The following is a 22,304-nucleotide window of genomic DNA, read 5'->3' as shown; positions in this document are numbered from 1 at the left end:
CTCAGTGTGACATTCTTCATCTTTCCTTTCAGACAATAAATGTGAATGATTTATTGCCTAACAATATATGACCTATAAATATATTATTAAAGTGTTTCTGCAAACTTGAGAGTAATTTTATGTGTAATAAACTGAGGCTCAGAATCATCGAAGATATGTTCTCAATGTTCCTAGTAACAGATCTTAAACCCAGAAAAGTTATTTCAGCTACAAATCTGGTGCTGTTGTCAACACTGGACAGAGAGGATGGGGCTTGAATTTCCTCAGAACTTGACAATTCCCTCAAGCATTTGATGGTGTGATTTTCATTCAATCTAGTAGATTAGAAATGTGTTTAGAGCACCTCAATAGAATATTTTAATTTCTGTAAATAAAATATGCTTTCTGAATGTATCGTACAGCATTCAAACGTGGAGTGGAAGAAAGAAGATATGAACGCATTGGGCTGGAAATGGGAAAATAAAAATTTTAGACATTTTTCTCATTCTGTTTAAACAGACTGAAGATTCTTGTTGGCAGGAGGCCTATGTTTAACCAGTGTTACTGAATATAGAATAATCATGGGTGGGGAGTATGTTTTCCTTAATTGAGTATGTTTTCTTGAGATAAATGTGGCTCTCAGGCTCCTAACTAGTCAAAGCAAAAGTTTCCAAATTGTCTGAGGTTGTGAAAACCTAGGAGGCGAGACTTGGTGCCCATGTGAGACAAAAAGCACAGAGCAAGTATCCTGCAAGGAGGTTAAAATAGCATTGACGGATTGGACTACTTTCATTCCACTCACTAACCACATCCTCCCTCGCTCCTGAATGTCTCTCACCACCCTCTGTTAGATCCTGTCCCAGGAAATAATCCCCAGGAGGCTGTCCATCCAATGCCTCCTCCGCTACTGATCTCTTTGCTACTTGCCTCACCGAAGACCTCGCCACACACAAGGGGTTTGTATTTAGGCAGTTTGGCCAGATGAGAAATGGACTGACTGGTTGAATCCTCTTTTAGGAGCATTCAATTGTCTTTACCCTGAAGGGACTAGTCCTTAAACCAAATGGAAATAAGTTGCCCCTTCTCCTCGCTCTGTTCCTGTTCATCAAAGAGAGCAAATAAGGCCAGGATGCCCCCCCTAGCACTATTCCCATATATTCAGTGCATGTCTTGTCCCTGTTGATCAAAGAGAGCAAATAAGGCCAGCATGCCCACCCTAGCACTATTCCCATATATTCAGCGGATGTCTTCAGTGCCAGCTCAGCTGCCAGAGATGAAAATGACAGATGTCCTTTAAACATTAGGCTCCAGGGAATCACTCGGCACCTGAGTTGACCTTGATTCCTCACAGATGATGTATTAGTTTCCTAGGGATGCCATAACAAATTTTACAATCAAGGAGGTGGTTAAATGACAGAAATTTATTCTCTCACAGTTCAGGAGGCCAGAAGTCCAAAATCAAGGTGTCAGCAGGATTAATTTCTACTTGGAGTCTCAGAGGGAAGATCTGTTTCGTGCCTCTCTCCATGCCATTCAAGCTTGCCATCAATTTTTGATACTCCTGGCTTGTGAAGCTTCACTTCAATCTCTGCCTCCATTGTACTGGGTCTTCTTTCTGTAACTTCTCACCATCTACTCCTTTTTGCATCTATCTCTCTGTGATTCAGTGTGTCACTTCTTATAAAGACACCAATTATTGGATTAGAGCCTTCTCTATTCCAATACTGCCTCAATTTAACTAATTACACCTGCAAAGACCCTAGTTTCAAATAAGGTTCTGAGAGGGCATGAATTTTGCCAGATATGATGGCAAAATATTTTTTCTGTATTCACCACTCATACTGTACAACTTGCCATTGGACCACTTGACATTGCACACTGCCCGTCTAATAATGTCAGGGCAGCTAACAAAGTATCTTTTCCCTAAATATGTCAAGGCCTGAAATTTCCAGCCTCATATTTTCATTCTCTGGATCAGGCTTCTTTAGATATAAAACTGCTCCCTGACTGGGTCACATGTTAAGGTGTCATTCCTCACCAACACTTTAGTTTTCATTAATCTGATGAATTTTAAATTTTGTAAACAAATTAATGAAGCCATGTGAGAAATCTGTCTGACAGCTGATGTCCAGAGCTCAATGAGGATCTGAAGACTTGTATTTTATACACAATTCCAGTCCTTCTGAAGCACTCAATCATTCAAGCACCCAGAAAAAGAGAAAATGCTAGTCAATTTGGATAGTCAGTTACTTGGTGCCTTACTACTCAAAGTGGGGCCAGTCCAGGGGTCATCAGCATCAGAGCATAATAGAACTGCAGACTCTTTCCAGGGTATATGCAAACTTACTCTTTTAGGATTTGCATTTTATCTCCATCCCCCAAGATATCCACATGCACATTAAAGTTGAAAATTGCTGCTCTAATAAAGCCTCTATAAAGTTGGGCTAGGGGAAGTGTGAAGGTGCTTTAGCTGGGATATGCATAGAGCCTAGGCTATTGGATAGGACACCAAGGCCAGGTAAAGTTCTAGAGGATGAATAAGGGCACCTGGGAAATCTTGGGATGAGAGAGAAATGTGCAACAATAATTACATGAAAAGGACATAAGTCTAGGGGCTTAATTGGCACAGATTGTTTCTTTTAATGTTACAACAACCCATTGAGTTGGGTACTATAATCAGCACTATTTTATAAAGAAGGATGCTTAGGCAGAGAGGTTTACTTAATATAAGGGTGAGCATTTCAGCCTGGAGAGTAGGACCCCAGAGCCCCATTTCTTAACCACTATGGTCTCCTGACTAACAGAGTGTACAAATAGATGCTGAAACATAAGCACACTAACTACTCTAACACTTAATTTATAGTTCATAGCCCTGTTTGAACTTGTTTTTCAGGTCACTTTATTATGAAAATGCGAATAAGCCTGGCATTCATCCATTTCCTTCATTTGAATCAAGTCAGTCAGTTGCTTATGGAACTCAGCCTAGAGTCTCTCAGATCCCCAGTCCATCCATGGGCTCTGAGACCTGAGTGCCTCTTTCACATCTAACAACATATGAATGACAACAATGTATGACCAGAAAATCCTGAGCCTGGTACCTCTCCCCATAGGCCTGCCTTTAATGAGCATGCCTGGGGAGAGATGACTAATCCTTTTTCTCCAATGTTGTCCTCTTCTGGGTCACAGGAACGATTTATTCTTACTCAGCAAACCAGTAATTGTGTGTTTTATGTGAATGGTAAGAGTTTTAAGCAGATGTGGAATCTGACTGCCTGATGAGATTCTCAAATGGCCCCAACATTTTACACAATTGTTTGTAATCAAATAAAACCCAAATTACATTTGGGATGAGGAATGTATTTTTTAACTTCTTTTGTGTTTGGAAGGACAAGCAATTACTATGGCTGTTTCTTATTCATTTACACTTAGCTCCTAAAAATATTGCCCTCAGGAAGGATGGCTGTTTGTTTGCCATGTCAAGAACATTTAATTTGGTTTCCTTTTAGAGAAAAATCCACATGCAGCCAATTTTAACTGACTAGAGTGTCTCAAAAATGTTTGGAAATTTCAAAACTCTATTTTGCCCCAAACACCTTCAAAACGTAAGTGGGACTCTGGAGAGAGATGCAAAAGAGATGGAATGTGGAGTCTCATGAAGAGAAGGTGCAGAAATCAGAAAGATACAGTGAAACTCAGAGAAACTCATGATTTCTATTAAAACATTTGTATTAGTTTATCTCACATTGCTAGAAAGAAATGCCCGATACTGGGTAATTTATAAAGAAAAGAGGTTTAGTGGGCTCACGGTTCCACAGGCTGTACAGAAAGCGTGGCTGGGAGGCCTCAGGAAACTTAGAATCATGGCAGAAGGTGAAGAAGAAGCAGGTACGCCTTACAGGGCCAGCGCAGGAGGAAGAGACAGAGAGCCAGGTGCCACACACTTTTAAACAACCAGATCTCATGAGAGCTCTATCACATGAACAGCACCAAAGGGTTGGCGCTCAACCATTCATTAAGGACCACCCCCATAATCCAATCACCTCCCACCAGGCCCCACCTCCAACATTGAGGATTACAATTAAACATGAAATTTAGGTGGGGACACAGATCCAAACCACATCCATGTTCATACTTTCTGAGGACTGATTTTTAAGTTGCATCAATTGTACTTAATTTTAGTAATTATCAGTACTCTCACCATATAATATACACTTACAGACTTTTTTTAAACAGATATTAATCACTGTGCATTAGTCTTGGCCTACAGAGTAGAGAAAAAAAAATAACTGCATTGATATGACATCTTTCTTACTAGTTTATTTTGATCCTGGCTTTAGGGTTGAAATAGGGTATTATTATCCTCTTTTACAGATGGAAAATTGAGCCCCAGAAAGGATACATGACTTCCCCTTGATTATTCAACAAATGTATAGCAAAATCAAAACTGGAAGCTAGCTGTCCTTAATTCTCGGGAGACTTGTCTCCCCCGTGACACCCACACATTGGCAGTCAGGTTGGAAAAAGAGGCTGGAGAAACCTGAAGATGTATGATTTGTCAATGTAAAGTTATCACCATAAATACTTAGCATTAATTAACTGAACTCATTACTGCATTAAACCATAATGCCTCATAGAAATCTTGACGACTTGCAACAGATAAACCAACTGGGTTCTGTAATCTCTAAAATGTCAGCTGCAGTGTATTTCACAAGACAGCAAGAACTGCAGATAAATAATTGTCTGTGGCTAGATGACACCTGTCAAGTTCAGAGAGGGTAGAGTTTGCAGGAAGGTAATGTTCCCTTCTCTCTAAATCTCAAAGCCATGTGGTTGTTTCTCTTATTTTTTTTGTTTCTTTTCTAAGCAGAGAACCTAGAACATCCTGCTATTGTGAACAGAAACTATAGCTGGTTAAATGAATACCTTCATTACAGATTTCCCCCTAACTTAGTATAAGGTTTTATGTTTATCCGGCTAAGAATTAGGCTGTGGTTTTACCATTTGCTGTAGCTGCGGCATCAGGGACTAAAATTTCCCATGCCCTTGCTTTGGTCTCCTCTGTTGTCCTTGAATTTTCCTAGAGACTCCTGACATAGGGACTGAGGCTTGCAATTCTTTGAGCTTTAATCCCTTGTTATTACTCAGACCATCATTGCTGTGTTGGTACTGTGTTGGGGGAGAGAAAGCATTCTACAGCCCTGTGATTAGATCTGTCTTTTAGTGAGCCCAAGTTGGATATTTCCCTTTGCCAGGTGGGTGAGGCCCCTGGTAAAACCCCTGTGGTTTTACCCTCTTATAAAGTATTTTCCCTTGAGGGAAAGACTTCTTAAGGAAAACAGAAAGCTCTGGGCTTATTTAAACATGGCTATTTCTTCAACCCAACCCGTCAATCAATGGAAAAGAGGAGAGGATTTTTCTTCGGGTTCCATAGTGGAACCCTGATGTTACTCCTAGAGGTACAACTCAGGAAATTATGGGGAGGCCCCTATGACTGGGCCCCCTGGGAGTTTTTAAGTCTCAAACTTGTCCATACACAGCGTTGTCAATTACTGTTCAGTTTCCTGGTTTCTGCTCCTGGGCTTCTGCTCCTGGTAAACTGAAGTTCTCTGTATCCATCTGTCTGCCCCCACAATTCTATGGGAGGCAATTTAGCCTGTGACCTCAATTCTCTGAAGGTTCTAAGAAGAGTTGCCAGTTTTCAGTTTGTTCAGTGTTTTTTTTTTTTCTTTTGTAGATAAGGGTGACAACTTCCAAGCTGTTCAACTTGTCAGATCTGGAAACTAGAAGGGCACTCAGTTTTTGTACACATTTCTTTTCCCCTGGCTTCACCTGAGCCTGGAATCTTTCCAAATAGTAGTTGTGGTCCCAAGTCCAAGAACTGATAAAATGCCAATGGGAATTAAGATTTTAGATCGAACAAATGGAGTGAACCACAAGGCAGGGCCCCAACTTTGTAACTGCCTCTCTCTTCTCAAGGTGTTCTGAATCCAAACAGGTCCACTGAGGGCAGCCCTGTCCTCCCAAATCCCACTGCTGAATTCGGGTGATGCTAGTAATACCAAACAGTCTCTTATGCTCAGGTCAAGCACTTTTACAGATAGGCCAGTTCTTCAGGGCTGCCTCCTGGGAAGGCAATTGGATTGTTCTGTGTTGTAGATATTTGGGCACAAAATGCATTTGCTCCACATTCTCAAGTGTGACATTCACAGATCAGTGAGTTCCAGTGAAAAAGGAAAAGAGTGACACGCAGGAGTTTCAGAAAGAGGATGTTGGGTTTTAGGCAAAGCAGCAGAAACGACGCACCACAAAAGGCCCCAAGTTTACTGACAGCAACCTAGGCCTCTGCACAAAGAGCCAGGAGAGAAGGGAAAATGAGAACAGAGGGGCAGAAAGAAGACATTCTAGTCCTCTTCAGCCTTATTTTGGGATCTAAAAGAAGAAAAATGAGAGGAGTGAACCTACTTCCTTAAGGCAGTTCTTCTCAAACTTTCACTGTGCCTCCAAATCACATGGGAAATCTTGTAAAAATGCACTTTCAAATTCAGTGGGTTAGGTACAGGGCTCGAGATTCTGCATTTCTTTCTTTCTTTTGTTTTTAAATAGAGATGAGGTCTTACTATGTTGCCCAGTCTGGCCTGGAACTCCCGAGCTCAAGGAATCCCCTTGCCGTGGCCTTCCAAAGTGTTGGGATTACAGGTGTGAGCCACTGCAATCAACTGGATTCTCCATTTCTAACAAGTACTCAGGTGATGGTGACAGCAGTAGTGCTCAGACCGCACTTTGGCGAGCAAGGGCCTAACATACCTTCCAAAGGCGCATTTCTTAAGTCTTGCTCTATGCTCATCTCTGAAATAACAGCAGCCACAGCCACTCACTTTGTTCCCTAAATCCAGCATGTGTATTCTTAGCTCAAGGTGATCTTCTAGGACAGCTGTTGGCCTCTTCTCCATGTCGTAAGTCCCCAGCTTTCTTCTAAGCCCCACCTAAGTCTGTGTCCTCCTCCACAGGGGTCTTTGTAATCAGTGGCTCCTTTGGATTTCTGTACCTTTGTTGGGCTTAGCATTTTTGCAAGCTTCAGTTGCTACTCAGCTTTTAAATTTGTCTGCTAACTAGATTTTAAACCCTTGAATACAACACACACACACACACACACAATGTATGTCTTGTCACTTTTTTATTCTTCAGGCCAAAAACAGAGCCCCGATCATTAGGAGATTGAGCAGATTGTGCAGTGTAGTGAAACAACCCAGGGAGGCGTGATTTCAATTCTCAGCTCTACCACTCAACAGCTATTGGAGCCTACATGGAGTACTGCTCCTTGAATCTTCATGGTGATGGAGGTGGTGGTGGTGGTCTGCAGATAAAATGTTTATACTCGCAGAGTTGTTGAGAGGAATGAGGAAAATGAAGTTAGCCAAATGGCAAAGCGAGTGCCTGGCACAGAGTCAGAATTAGCCCTCAGCAAATTTGTCTTCTCTCCTCCAGTTTCTTTTGCTTTTCTCCTTAATATGAGTTGTGAGGGTACATCCTCACCCTGACAGTCTCTCCTTGAAAAATACTTTATCAAATGTGAAAACAATGGAAGATTTTCTTCTATCTCATTTAAAGGCCCAGGGATATTCAAAAGAAGAGTCTCTATTTAAAAACAAACAAACAAACAAAAAACTCATACTCTGGCTGGGTGCTGTGGCTCACACCTGTAATCCCAGCACTTTGCGAGGCCGAGGCAGGCGGATCATGAGGTTAGGAGTTCGAGATCAGCCTGGTCAATATGGTGAAACCCTGTCTCTACTAAAAATACAAAAAATTAGCCAGGCATGGTGGGGCCTGTAATCTTAGCTACTCAGGGGGCTGAGGCAGGAGAATTGCTTGAACCCGGGAGGCGGAGGTTGCAGTGAGCCGAGACCACACCACTGTACTCCAGCCTGGGCAACAAGTAAGACTCCATCTCAAAAAAAAAAAAAACAAAAACAAAAAACACTCAGACTCATATCTCAGAATAGTAACAAACATCAATTTCTGATCTGATCAGAAAAAAGGGATATTTTAAGCAAGTGTAATCAAACCATATGAAACCAATTTCCCACGTGTTTCCCAGTGTTTGCACTTTCCATCAAAGTTCTTTCATCTGTGTGGTAAGTGTCAGTGTACCCAGCTGTCTCAGGTTGGTGTTTACACTTGAGTAATGAACTGTCTTACGTTCAGTGATAAGAAACACAAATGCATAGCCACGTTGGGAAAGTGATCTGCAAAAGCAAATTGCACTTGCTTGGGCTGGGACTCACCAATGATGTATGGAAACAAGGATTGGTATTAGGAGACCCTTTTTGGGTAAGCTGTACCTAATAGACAGGCTTACCAGGTTGAAAAGGAGATACTAGATCAATCTCCTGGCAGAGAAAAAAAGGTGAAGCGTGTGTGAGATGATGGAACAAGTCTAGGTTTGGCAATCCAGACATGGAGATTGGAATGCCAGCTCCTTGCTTGTCAGCTAGGGCAAATTTCTCAACCTCTTGAACTTAATCTATAAAAATGGAAATAACATTGTCTACCTTATACTTTTGTTTGAGAATTGAATGGAACTATACATCTAAGCCGTGTAAAGTACCAAAGAAAGTAAATGATTGTAGGAGGAACCCAGTGAATGTTAGTTCCCTTCTAGCATTCCAGGGAGAGATGGCACTTGGGTGTATTTCTGGGGTAGGAAATTGGGAGGGTCTTGCTGCCCTATTTTCCTCTGTCTATCATCATCTGAGATTGGGTTCCTGAGAGCAAGGAAGGGCTAACAGATCCACTTTTGATCTCTTAACAGGTGGTATCATTGCTATCCCTCTCCCTTCTCTCCTCCTTATTTTTCCACTACCTCTTTTCTTCTCCCCTTCTCCCCTTTCTTCTTCTTCATGTTCTTCTTGTTTTTCTTCTTCCTCCTTCTCTTCCTCCTTTTTTCCCCTTCCTCTTCTTCAAATTTGCTTTAAAATTTTCATTTCAACTGAAATACTTGGCTTATGTATAGCCATTCATGATACCTGGAAAATAATTAATAATTAATGACTACTTGCAAATTGAATTGGATTCTACCAAACTGTTGGTTCCTCTGCTATACAGTAGCTGTATTTGGTCTTTATGAGCAACCTCTCATATGCTAGGCTTTCTTCACAATTGGAAGATCTCTTTTGATATAATTTGAATTCAGTTTATGAATTCTGAGCACCACCTCATACAAAGCAAAGAATAATGTTTCCTTGGTTGTTTTAACTTAAGGCAAGTAGTACATATGAGAATTACAGAGACCAAATATGACTACTAAAGTCCTCTCAATGACAGGGGACGTGAAAGCAGCAGGTAACCACACAGGAGAGGCTTGACTGAAGTTAAGGGAAGAAAGGAGTTTTCACATTTCCTTATATTAAATTTTGTGCAGGAACCAACAATTCAGGTGACCTAAAAGTATACAACTAAAAATTGTTACTTGTGGTTTTCATCATAAAACAATATACTCCGCTGCAACAAAATCAAACAATATACACTATTACTATTTCTTTATTGATTTCTTCTGCTGATATAAATTGTTTTGGGGCAAGCTTAGAGAGTTTTCCTCAATAAGAATTTTAATCAAAACTACATTGCAGGCCAGGCATGGTGGGGTGCACGCCTGTAATGCCAGTACTTTGGGAGGCCAAGGAGGGCGGATCACGGAGTCAATAGATCAAGACTATCCTAGCAAACATGGTGAAACCCTGCCTCTACTAAAAATACAAAAGATTAGCTGGGCGTGGTGGCATGCACCTGCAGTTCCACCTACTTGGGAGGCCGAGGCAGGGGAATCACTTGAATCTGGGAGGTAGAGCTTGTCGTGAGCTGAGATCATGCCACTGCACTCCAGCCTAGAGACAGAACAGGACTCCAACTCAAAAAACAAACAAACAAACAAACAAAAATTACATTGCACTTGCTATCAAGCAAAGCATTCTGAGGCTGCGGGTCCCCTAACTGTTGTGGATGGAAGCAAGGTTATCACTGTGGAAACTGCCCTTATTCAAGAGTAGTTCACTTTATAGCAGCTGAGTCTCTAACTGCAGTCCAAGGATAAAGAAATCGGGAGCTATGATTAGATGACATCCAAGGCTTAAGGCAGGTTAAAGATCTTCCAGCAAAATCAGACTTTCTTGTGTGACTTCTCTCAAAATCTTGGGGATTAGCTTCCAATGTGTTTCTACAAAGGAGAAATGTTGAGAAATGAAATAAAGTCGTGAAAGGTTGGGATTAGAAAGGATTTTGCTCAATGTTGAGCCCTGTGAAAACATCACATGTGCAAATGAATTTGAAAGAGTTCAGTAGACTCTCAGATAAAAAGAAATATGTGTAGATAGAGGTGGCTGGTCAAACGGAAGCATTAATACTGCTGAGATAGATGGTGACTGCTTAAATGGAAGCAGCCACACATCCATTCATTTCTCTGAAAATTAGCAGCTGTTGGCTGACAGACACCTTTTCTTCATATGCTCTTGCTGAAGTGATAAGAAGTGAAAAGAGCTCGAGGCAGGACTATTTTGAGTTCTACACGATCTATGTTGCTATGAGATCTGAGATTAGTGGTTAGGTTGGTGCCGGATGTCATCCAGCAGCTGATCATGAAACCTCTAAAAGTTAAGTTCATTTCTCAGAAATCATCTGAGCAGCATGTGGGCTGTTCAAGAAGGTGACTGAATTGCTATTTCTTGGGATTTCCCCACCCCCAGTCCAAGTGAACTAAAGGGATTAATGGCCTTGATCCTGTAAGCATTTTTTAAAATGCACCATGTTAAAATGCGGCATGCTCTGTCCTTTTGTTCTTTGAGGTGCCACCAATTCAATTGTTGCCCAGAACTTTATGCTGATTACTTTGTAATTATACCAAAATACCATTTTAGCTTCATATTAACCACTGAGTTAAACGTCATTTATGGAAGCATGATAAGTTAAACTCAGGAGAATTAGTGAGAAGTGTGCACAAAAGGTAATGGGATTCATGTAGCCTGAGATTTGCATCTGTGTAAACCTTTGGCAGTTTGGAAGCTAAGACTGTAGCCTTTGAGAGTGGTAAATGGCAGGGACTATGCCCATGGGTGAGTAGTAATTTGCATTCTATAGTTAGGAGTGCCTATTTAACTGCCTCTGGCACTATGTAATTTTCTGTGTCTCAGTTTACTCTTCGGTCATGTGGTGATTAATAATATAGTACCTATATCACAGCATGTTCCTGACATGTGGCATGTGCTCAATTAATATTAACTATTAGTATTGCTATTTTCATTGTTGCCATTACTACAGAAAAGGCCCGTGCATCCCATCTCAAGCAAATCATACCGAAGACTGACTTTAGCAAAGAAGACCAGGGAGCATAAGGATTGGGCTTCAGAGTCAGGCTCTCATAGTCACAAAGATAGTGACTGGGCGAGCAGTGATGATGGAGGAGCTATTAAGAAGAAAAGACATTATTCTTGAGCTGAAGAGAGAGTACTTAGAACAAGTATTTCAAAAAAGAATGCTACCATTTCCTAGGTTTGTTACACTGAGGCTTTTGGGGCTGGAATCTGCTTATTTATGACACAGATTATGAGAATCATAGGTTTGTAAGGAGCCTTCAGGGTCACCTAGTTCAGTCACTGCTAGGTGAGTTTTCTTAAATAAGAATTTTGAATCAGCCTCAAGTGTTATCTGTGGTATCTACCCACTTCTTCTGCCATATCTTTGGTCTCTTCTCTTGTCCTTCTCAACCCACATGATGTGGCAGCACACACAGTGAAACCCCCTGTCCAAAAGAAGAAAAGGCTGAAGAAATTCTCCTTGAAACAGTTGTGTGAGTCTTCATGTCAAGAATGAATGCTGGTGTATGTGTGGATTTTTATAACTTTTCAAAAATAGAAAAAAAAAATCCTAAACACCAGCTTAGTCAATTTCCTTGACATTAGTCATTTATAATGCCAGGGAAAAGACACTTAAACTAACAAATGAGTCTTGCTCACTCTCCTTGTGTGCTAGGAAACTGTGTTAGCCACTGTTAAGTAGTAGGAGGGCTTCAAGAGTGTGGTAACTTCCATTTAGATTGAAAATACAAAATCAAATAGAATATACTAAAAGTGTATAGACATAAGTATAACAATCTCCTCTTGATAATATAAAACCTTATAGCAATGCAAGAAATTTGGCTTAACAATTATGTTTACATAAAATTTTTAAAATTTTTGTAGAAAGTAAGATCAATATGTACTAACTGGTTGAAGTGGTGAATGAAAAAGCTAATATGATCTTAGGCTGCATAGATAGATGCGCAACTGCTAAAAATAAGAATGTTCTAATTCTTCTGCTCTCTGCCCTGGTCAGAGCATATTAGAATCTTGTAATCTGGCAAGAGCACCATATTGTTCAAAGGGCTATAGACACACTGGATCCCAGTCTGAGAACAGTGACCAGAACTAGAAAAGGATGCTAAATGAGATCACTTGAGGAACAGCTGAGGATTCTAGAAGATACTTAGAATAGGGGCAGAGATACCTTCAAATGTTCAAGGACGAGGATGTATCTCTGTGAAAACAAAGGGTAAAACAAGTGCCAATATATGGTACATTAACCTAATGTTTATTTCTAGATAACAAAGGTATCTTAATAAACTAATGTTTATTAAGAATGTATTACATGTCAGGCACAAGCCATGCAATACATGGATTCATTTATGAGGAAACAGACTAAAATAATTGGCCCAAGCTGATGGAATTTGGATACAAACTCAAGCAGTCTGGCTCTAGAGCCCATGTCTTAAGTATTAGGTTATCTTGTCAATGCAGCAAAATGTATTTCAACTCAACAAAAGAAAAATTCTAACTGCCCAGTATGTTTAAAGGTGAATATATTATCTTACTCAAAAACGTAGTGAGTTCTTTATCACTAGAAGAATGTTAGAGGAGGTCATATAACCACGTGGAAGTCTAAAGCAGAGATAGCTACTTTTCTCCACTATCTATGTTCTCCTCTTTTTCCTAGTTGTACACTTGGACTGCATGTGCCAGTCTCCTCGTTGTTAGGTGTGGGCTGGGGACTGAGTTCTGGCTAACAAAATGTGAGTGACAGTGGTACTTACCAAATCCATGTTGCCCTTTAACTGCCCCTTCCACCCTACCAACCCTTTGTGTGAGCCCCACCCTCTTGCCCCATCTGCTGGCTGAAAGGGGAATACCTTGGTTATCTAGAAGAAGGAAGAGCCACAAGATGGAAGGAACTTGGATCCCTGAATGGCAGTCTCTTCCTGCTAATTTGTAATAAAATAAGACGTGAGTAAAAAATAAACTTCATTGAGGTGAAGTCAATAAAATTTTCAAGTTTTTGCCAAAGCAGTTAGCCTGTTATCCTGAATACAGAAGGCAGAATTTAAGTACTTGATGAGTGATTGAACTCATTATTTTTTAACGTCTACTCAATCTTGACATTCTTTGATTTTTGGATCAAGAAGCAAAGCAGATTTTGAGAATATCCTAATAAAAAAGAAACCTTATAACCCAATCATTAATATATTCCTGTACACACATAAAAACATGTTTGCTGTCACACTGTAAAAATCAATCCATTGAAGGAACAGTTCCTCTTTCTCCTTAGAGACTAATTCTTCAATAAATTCTCCTCTAATTGAACAGGCAACCCAGCTACAGTTAAATTAGGAGGCATGTGCGTGGTTGAAGCTGAGCCTGGCCCTAAAGACCTTTAAACAATGGCACTTGTCTAGTGAAGTTGCAACTGAGCTGGCAGGTCACAGCCTTGCTTAGCTTCTTGAGAAGTGTTTGTAAATATGGGAAGTGTCAAGGCATCACATCTCCGAGATCATCATTGCAGCTCTGAGCTCCACTTCTTATCTACCCTTGTACCAGGCAGGGTTATTTGCTATAGGTAAGAAAATCTGACTCTAGTGAGCTAAAACAATAATAACAAAATGTTTGAAAGGTAACTCAAAGAAAGGTGAATCATCAGGCTTCAGAAGGATAGGGACCAGAGTATGTGGGTACCATGTCTTCAATTATGCTACTGTTGAAATGGACCATCTTCAAAATGTCTTGGTTACTGTATCACATAGTTCAAATCCAGTTCCTGGAAAATAAGATCTGACTGGCAAGCTCTTGACTGTGTTAGTATTCTGTTGCTGCTGTAACCAACTATGACTAACTTAATGGCCAAAAAAAAACCAAATTTACTACTTCAAAGTTTCTGTGGGTTAGAAGGCAGAAAGAACTCAACTGAATCCTCTGTTAGGGGCTCATATGGCCAAAATCAAGTTGCCAGCAGAGCTCAGTTCTGTTCTGGAGTCTCTGGAGAAGAATGTTCTTCCAGCATCATTCAGGTTGTTGGGCAAATCCAGTTTCTTGTGATTCTAGGACTGAAGTTTCCACTGTCTTGCTGGCTGTCAGCCAAGGACCAGGTTTTGCTCCTAGAGACTGCCCACATCCTTTCTCATGCTTTACCTGTAATCCTCGCCAGTACTGGTGAACAAATCCCCCCATAAACATGGGTCTCTCTGACTTTTCCATCTGCTGCAACACTCTGACTCCAGCAAAACAAAGTTCTCTGCTTTTAAGGGCTCAAATCATTATGTTGCACCCACCAGGGTATCCAGAATACTCTCCCTTTGTTTATTTTTTGAAACAGTCTCACTCTGTCACCCAGGCTGCAGTACAGTGGTGTGATCTCAACTTAGCACAACCTCTGCCTCCCAGGTTCAAGAAATTCTCCTGCCTCAGCCTCCTGAATAGCTGCAACTGCAGGCATCTGCCACCATGCCCGGCTAATTTATGTACTTTTAGTAGAGACAGGTTTTCATCATGTTGCCCAGGCGGGTCTCAAACTCCTGATCTCAAGTGATCTGCCGTCTTAGCCTCCCAAGAGCTGGGATTTCAGGTGTGAACCACCATGCCTGGCATAATTTCCCTGTCTTAAGGTTTGTAATTTTACATATGCAAAGCCCTTTTTGCCATGTAATGTAGCATAGTCACAGGCTCCAGGGTTCAGGGCATGGACATCATTTGAGGGCGGTGCTGCCTACCACACTCACCCTTTCACTGATGATCCCACCAAGCTGGCCTTCCATTAGTAGAAGTCATTCCTCTAAGAGAAATCAAGGTGCCCCTCCTAAAAGAAGAGTGAATGGACTGCTAAGAAGATGTCAGCAATGGCTCTCCCTTTTACTTTACTTTCCAGTTAGAACTGACATCCAGAGCCAAGCTCTGAAATAAGTAGCTTCTTAACTTACAGGTGTCTGAGCAGCTAGACTCGAGACCAGACAATTAAGAAGCATGAAAAGATGAAAGATAATAAATGAATCAGGAAATTCATTTCTTCCTTGAATCATTAACCAACCCCACATCAACACCGTCATGCAAGGCACTTTTTTATGGGCTACAAAGTTCCATAAAACTCCATGCTCTGTATCTGAAGAGTTTATAATATAGGTCAGTGGTGTGCAAACTTTTGAAGACATAAAAATTATCTGGGAATTTGCTAAAAATGAAGATTCCTAGGCCCACTGCTGTGGTTTGAGTGTGGTGTCTCCCTTCAAAATTCATGTTGAAGCCTGATCATCCAGGTAATGATATTAGAAGCCAGGGCTTCTGGGATGTGATTAAGTTATGAGAACTCCTCCCTCATGCACAGATTAAGGCCCTATATAATGGGGTTGTGAGAGTGAGTTTGCTATTTTCAACTATTTTGCCATGTGAGGACATGGTGTTCCTCCTCTCTGGAGGTTAGAGCATCAAAGTGCCATCTTGAAAGCAGAGATTAGTCTTCCCCAGACAACCATCCCTGCTAGAGCCTTGATCTTAGACTCCAAAACTGTAAGGAATAAATTTCTGTTCTTTAGAAATCACCCAGTCTCAAGTGATCTGTTACAGCAGCACAAAACACACTAAGACATCCACCTCCAGAGACACTGTTTCAGAAGATGTGGGGAAAGGCCCCACAGATCATCTAATACAATGTCAGCTACATAATAAGTACTCAGTAAACAGTTTTGACGAATGAATAACTATAATTTTTTTTAGAGATGGGGTCTTGCTCTATTGCCCAAGCTGGAGTGCAGTGGTATGATCACATAGTTCACTGTAGCCTTAAGCTCCTGGGCTCAAATTATTCTGCTACTTCAGCCTCTTGAGTAGCTGGGACTACAGCTGCATGTCACCACACCCTGATTTTTCTTTTTAATTTTTGTAGAGAAAGGGTCTCACTTTGTTGCCCAGGCTGGTCTCAACCTCCTCACTCCAAGTGATCCTCCAGCCTCAGCCTTCCAAACTGTTGAGATTACAGGCATGAACCACCATGCCTAGGCTGAATTTAATAAATACATCCATTGATTCTAGTGCAGAAAGTCCATGAAGCACCTTGTGAAGGAAAGTTGACCATCTGGGCAAAAACTGAATCAGGCAGTTAGTGGAGATCAGTTGAATAAGATGCTTTGGCTTTGTCATTCAAAATGTTCAGGGGAAAATAATCAACACCCGTTATTTATGAAGTTGATTCCTGCTTCCTTTTAAAGAAGCTGAATTTAGTCTAAAATTAAGTAAAAAAAAATCTGGAACCAGAGAGAAAATAAGAGACATATCCAGGAATTTTAAGCAGAATGAGGTCATAGGCTGTTGTTTTCCTGCATTTTTTTTTTTTAAATTCTAAGCAGGAAAATTCCACCCAAGAAACAGATCAGTTGATCTTGCACCTGTGTTCCTCTGTCTGGCACTTATCTGGGTCAAGTTGGGAGAGCAGCCCCCAGTCCTGGAAATAGACAACCCACCCTGTCACTGGGACACATAGCACGTACAGCCAGGACGTGTTATTGCCAGGCGTCTTCACCCAGCATCCGTCTGGGAGCAGATTCCGTGCCATTTAGGCAACATACTAGACCGATGAAATTACACAGGGTCATCTGACCAAACTGCCTTTCCCTTCACACATTCATCTCCCAGGCCCAGATCCTTGAGGTACCTCCGTCGGTGTTCTTGTAAATGTATCTAATATGATTTGCTTTCAGAAGCGTTAAGAGAGCCGGCTTTGAATTCAGATGGCCTGGACTCTACTCTTATTGGAGCACTCCTAGGCATGTACCTTAGGATCAATTACATAACCTCTCTGTGCCTCAGTTTACTCACATATAAATGGAAGGTGCTAGCAATACTTACATCATAGGGTTCTTGGGAGGATTACATGAGATAACACATGTAAACCACAGTGTCTTGTGCTCTAAAGTGCTACAGAATAGGTGAACAGTGGCGCGATATTATCTCCCAGCCTCTTCTCTTGCACCACTCTAGGACAAGCCCTGCCTTCACAGTTGCACGGGCCATGCTATGTAGCTAGAAATCCTGGCCTAAGGATGATTCTGTCCCACCGCTGCTCACTGTGGGTACAATGTTTTTCACTGCACACTCCCACAGGTGAGTACATGTGGGCTATGAGTGGCCCTCAGACTGCTTCATCATGGACTTGTGTTATAATGAACATGTATTAATTATCGTTGTTTCTTAATCAAGTTCTGATGTCAGTTGCCTTGAAGTCAGACACCCAGAGAGAAGCACAGTTTTTCAGATTAATTCACTGCTCAATTCTTAGCCCTTAAATCACATTTCTGGATCTCTGGTTCTCACATTGTAAATTTGAATGATTGTTTTTCTGTAATGGCCATGCCATTCCTATCCTGTGTAATATGGGGAAACTGAGGCATGAATGGCATCATTCAAAAACCACCTGCAATTTTTCTTTGCCAAGCACTTACAGCTTTTTCTCATGTTGCTTTCAAAAAGTCATTAGAATATTGTTACATATATTTTGCAGATGAGGAAATGAATATTCAAACGCATTAGGTAGCTTGTCCAAGTTTTTATAGCCAGAAACTAGAGAAATGAATTTGAATTACAGATCTTCTACTTCTTGGCTTATGCTCTTTTCATGACACTGGGGAATAAATGTCTGAACAAGCATGCCTTCGTGTTTCAACCGTTTATCAAATACCTGCTTTCTAGTAAGATCTTGCACTCACTTGGTGGGATCACCTGAAGCCTGCTGATTACTTGTCCTTTGGCATTTGTCACTCTGTTTGAGACCTTACTCTCCTATGGTAAAGTTTTATTGTTATTAAAAAGTATTATTTGACAATAAATGTAGCAATCCTACAGATCATGCTCCGCAACCTGTCTAATGTCAGCACACAATGTCTAACAATACAATCATTTATAATTTATTTCAAACATAAGCAATAACCTAATTAAGGACTTTTTAAAATAAATTGACATATTTTGACTTACCCATATTTCAAGTGGCTCCATTGTTTTCCTTTTCTTCTTCTCTCTCTTTTTTTTTTAAACAGGGTGTCACTCTATTGCCCAGGCTGGAGTGCAGTGACACCATCATAACCCACTACACCTTGACCTCCCTGGGCTCGAGCAATCCTCCCATCTCAGCCTAAGTAGCGAGATTACAGGTGTGTGCCATCGTTCCAGGCTAATATTTTGTATTTTGCAGAGATGGGGTTTTGCCACGTTGCCCAGGCTGGTTTCAAACTTTTGGGTGTTCCGCCCACCTTGGCTTCCCAAAGTGCTGAGATTAGAAGGAATGAGCCTCAAGTGGCTACTTTTTAGGGTTGAAATTTATATTGACTGGCAACTAGCTTTTCTAGTTCATATTTGGGATCTGCTAATTAATTCGTATTACCATCCAACTTGTCAACATTTATTGAAATATAACTGTCTTCACTTTTCTTGTGTGAACATTAATATACTTTCAGACTAAATTTGGTCTATTACTTAACGTCTTATTCTTTAGTAGAATTAATAATATTTCTTAACACTTTGCCTTCACAAATGTATAATAACCTGTTTGTGATGGCTACCTCTTTTTTTTTTTCCCTTGGCCTGTCACAGGTTTTATGGATAAAAATTAGCATGGCTGGGCAAAAACAGTGAAAGAAACACAATTACCTGGGAAATCTGGGGAAGGAGAAATCAGTATAATTCAAAATACCATATATTTATTGACACTGTTAGAATGTATGTCCTGTTGGAAATGTGAAAGTGACATATGCTCTCTTCCTTGGTCTGAGACTTTTTGGATCTAGTTAAAGGAACTGGACTTATACTCAAAATACAATTCAACAACATTATGAGCTAGAAAATCCATGAGCTAAAGTCTTTGGCAAAGACATTAGGTAATATGAGGAGTCAGGAAAGGAGAAATTGCTGCAGGCTGGAATGGTCTGGGAACATGAGATGGGGGAATTAGTTTGTTACTGGAGATTCAGAGATGGAAAACAAAGAGAGAAGGAAGAAAAGAAATAAGGAAAAACAGGTTGCCAGAAAGAACAAGGAAGAAGAGAGGCAGGTGAGCAGTGAATTTTACCCTGGGGAGGGTAATATAACTAGAGGCAGCAGTTTCTAACAGGCCATGATAAGTCAGATACACTTAAGCCCTCACTGGTATGCACAGAAATTCAAATTTGGAAATTCAAGCTTACATGACAGTAAATATATGCTTGGGAAAAAAATAGCCAGTAAACATTTACATCAGCTCTTTTTCCTAAAGAGAAATCTTTCCATGCTATGAAATATTTGTCACAATTCTGGTTTCAGAACACTTGCTCTACTTTTCCAAGCCACAAGAGGAAACATTTTCTCTGCCAACACTCTCTGACCTTAACCAGTTTCTCCACTATGTCTATTCCTAACCTCTCTTTAGAGCTCTGTGCTTACAGAGATAGTCAGGCAACTCAGCATCTACTTTTTCATGAACTTTCCCAGGAAAAACATTTCTAGCATGAGAGCATGAATAGAAATGGACTCTTCCCCAGTCTGCTGGGTTCTGATTGCGGTCATTTCTACCTATAAAAAGTATGTAAAGGTCATAAACAAATTATTTTGTTTCCTTGGGGCCCCTAAAAATTTTAAGGTTTCTTACAGACAATGATGACTTAAAATACATAAATAAATATGAAATTAAAAAAATTAAAAATTTCAAGGTCTTTGTATCAGCACAGAAGACTGAGCTTGATTTTTCAACGCATTCAGGTTTCTTATGAGTTTTATTAAGATGAACTTCCTCCAGCATTCAGAAACTCATATGTTACAGACTAAAAAATAAAGCAGAAAATTTGTGTATCTGGCTAAAAAGAACAGGGTTCTGTCTCATTCTGGAAAGTCGCTAAGAATGTAAAAATACCATTAATTATAAAATGTTATCATTAGTTAATTATTAGATGTGTTTTTATGCCAGCTGTATAATATATACCTTTATATGTACCATCTAGATTTCTAGATGTAAATGTGAGGGAATTATAGTAGTATCCACCTCATATGATTGCTGGATGATTTTAATGAGCTATTATCTCAAAAACTTGGTCCAGAAAGCAGAAACTTTTAGTTATCAAGATTCTTATTACTCCACTATTTGAATAAAACAGTGATGTGCTAAGAAACCCCAATAATATTTTGATACGCCAAAGCTTTCTGGCATTAGATGTTTCTAATCTAATATATTCATATTAATGTTTAATGTTTAGATTATCTACATTCAATAGTAAATGTGTTTCTAAACACTGGATGCATTTTTAACTAAATGTGTTTTGTACCACATTTTGACAACTTTTGTTATCAGCTTATAACAAAGCAATGCATCTTCTCTCCACTGTTAATAAGGTTAATGAAAAGTTGACCTATGAAAAAAATCCTAATTTATACACGTTCTCATTGTTTTCCTTGCTAAGGACATTAATACTTGATTATTCTGTAACAAAGAATTATCACTGGATGAAACTTTCATACAAATACTTTTGATCAATACAATGTGCTTGATTTTACCTAGATGACTTTTGTTTTCTTCTTTTTTTTTTTTTTTTTTTGAGACAGGGTATTGCTATGTTACCCAGGCTAGCTTCAAACCCCTGGCCTCCTGGCCTCAAGTGACCCTCCCACCTCGGCCTCCCAAAGTGCTGGTATTACAGGCCTGAGTCACTGCTTCCTGCCTCACTTAGATGGCTTTCTTAGTGAATTATTTAATCTGGTTCTAAAGCTTTTTGACAATACTCTCAAACATTTATGGATTTTATAACATAATAATTTATGAATTATATAAATAGTTATACATTTTATAAATGATTTTGTGGTATTGCCACAGATCATCACCATTATACAGGAGGTATAGCATAACCATGGTTTAATATATTTTCATAAACTATAGACCAAACAAAGACTGGTCAGGACCAGGGCATGCATGCACTTTATATGTGTGGTGCCTATTGGAATATGACAGATCTCCCAAGAAAAAATCAGTAAGTTTGTCTTATAGGACCAACAGCTCGACATTCCTGAAGTCACTACCACACTTTGCACTTATCTCTATGTGGAAATAGATAGCCACTGTTGAATTCTGGTGAGAATAACACCTCTGAAATCTCTCAGCTTCACAACCCTATTACAGCCCTCAGAGAATCTTCTCACATAGCACCAAACAACAACTGTAGGAAGTGATGTTCCTAGAATGAATCAGTTTCTAAAATTAAAAATGAAAACAATGACGAGGAGAGGGGAGGGCCAGGGAGGAAAGGCTGATGCTACTAAAAGACAAAGAACAGTGTAACCTCTTATGAGGATGGTCCAGACACTCAGGAAAATGCAGGAAGAAATAAAAGAAATGAGTTTGAACCACACTGTGATGGCTAACTTTATGTGTCAACTTGACCGATCTATGGGACACCCAGATAACTTGTAAAGCACTATATCTGCATGTGTCTGTGAGGGTGTTTTGTGAAGAGATCAACACTTTAATCAGTAGACTGAGTAAAGCAGATAGTCCTCACAAATGTGGTACTCATTGTCCAATCTGTTGAGTGCCTGGATAGAACAAAAAAGGCAGAAGAAGGGTGAATTCCCTTCTCTTCTTAAGCTGGGATATCCATCCTTTCCCACCCCCAGAAATGAGAGTTTTGGATTCTTGGAGCCTTAGGACTCTAGGACTGACACCAGTGGCCATCTCTGGTTTCAGGCCCTTGGCCCCAGATTGTAAGTGACATCAGCTTCCTTGGTTCTCAGGCCTTAAGACTCAGGCTAAAATACACCCAACAGCTTCCCTTGTTCTACAGCTTAGGGTCAGCAAATCATGAAACCTTCTGCCTCCATAATCATGTAAGTCAATTCCCATGATAAATCCGTGCTTATACATCTATATCTTTCCTTTTGGTTCTATTTCTCTGAAAAACTTTAATGTACCTGCTATATAACCTAGCCCATAATAATGATAACCTCATGCAGATTTCCTAGTAAAGTTATCTG

At 40.2% G+C, this 22,304-nt stretch overlaps 1 long non-coding RNA gene across 1 annotated transcript in view; it reads right to left on the bottom strand.

Moving 5' to 3' along the window:
* Positions 1-7,136: 7,136 nt before the first annotated feature.
* Positions 7,137-22,304, bottom strand: part of CLLU1-AS1 (CLLU1 antisense RNA 1) — a 175,163-nt gene continuing 159,995 nt past the window's right edge. The window contains exon 4 of the long non-coding RNA XR_013521954.1: positions 7,137-9,005. This is a non-coding gene — a long non-coding RNA (CLLU1 antisense RNA 1). The remainder of the gene's footprint in view (positions 9,006-22,304) is intronic.

This window comes from Callithrix jacchus, chromosome 9 (assembly GCF_049354715.1).
Source record: "Callithrix jacchus isolate 240 chromosome 9, calJac240_pri, whole genome shotgun sequence".
In the NCBI taxonomy this organism is placed as follows: Eukaryota; Metazoa; Chordata; class Mammalia; order Primates; family Cebidae; genus Callithrix; species Callithrix jacchus.
Note: the sequence above shows the minus strand (reverse complement) of the source record. Positions and strands in the feature narration are given on the sequence as shown.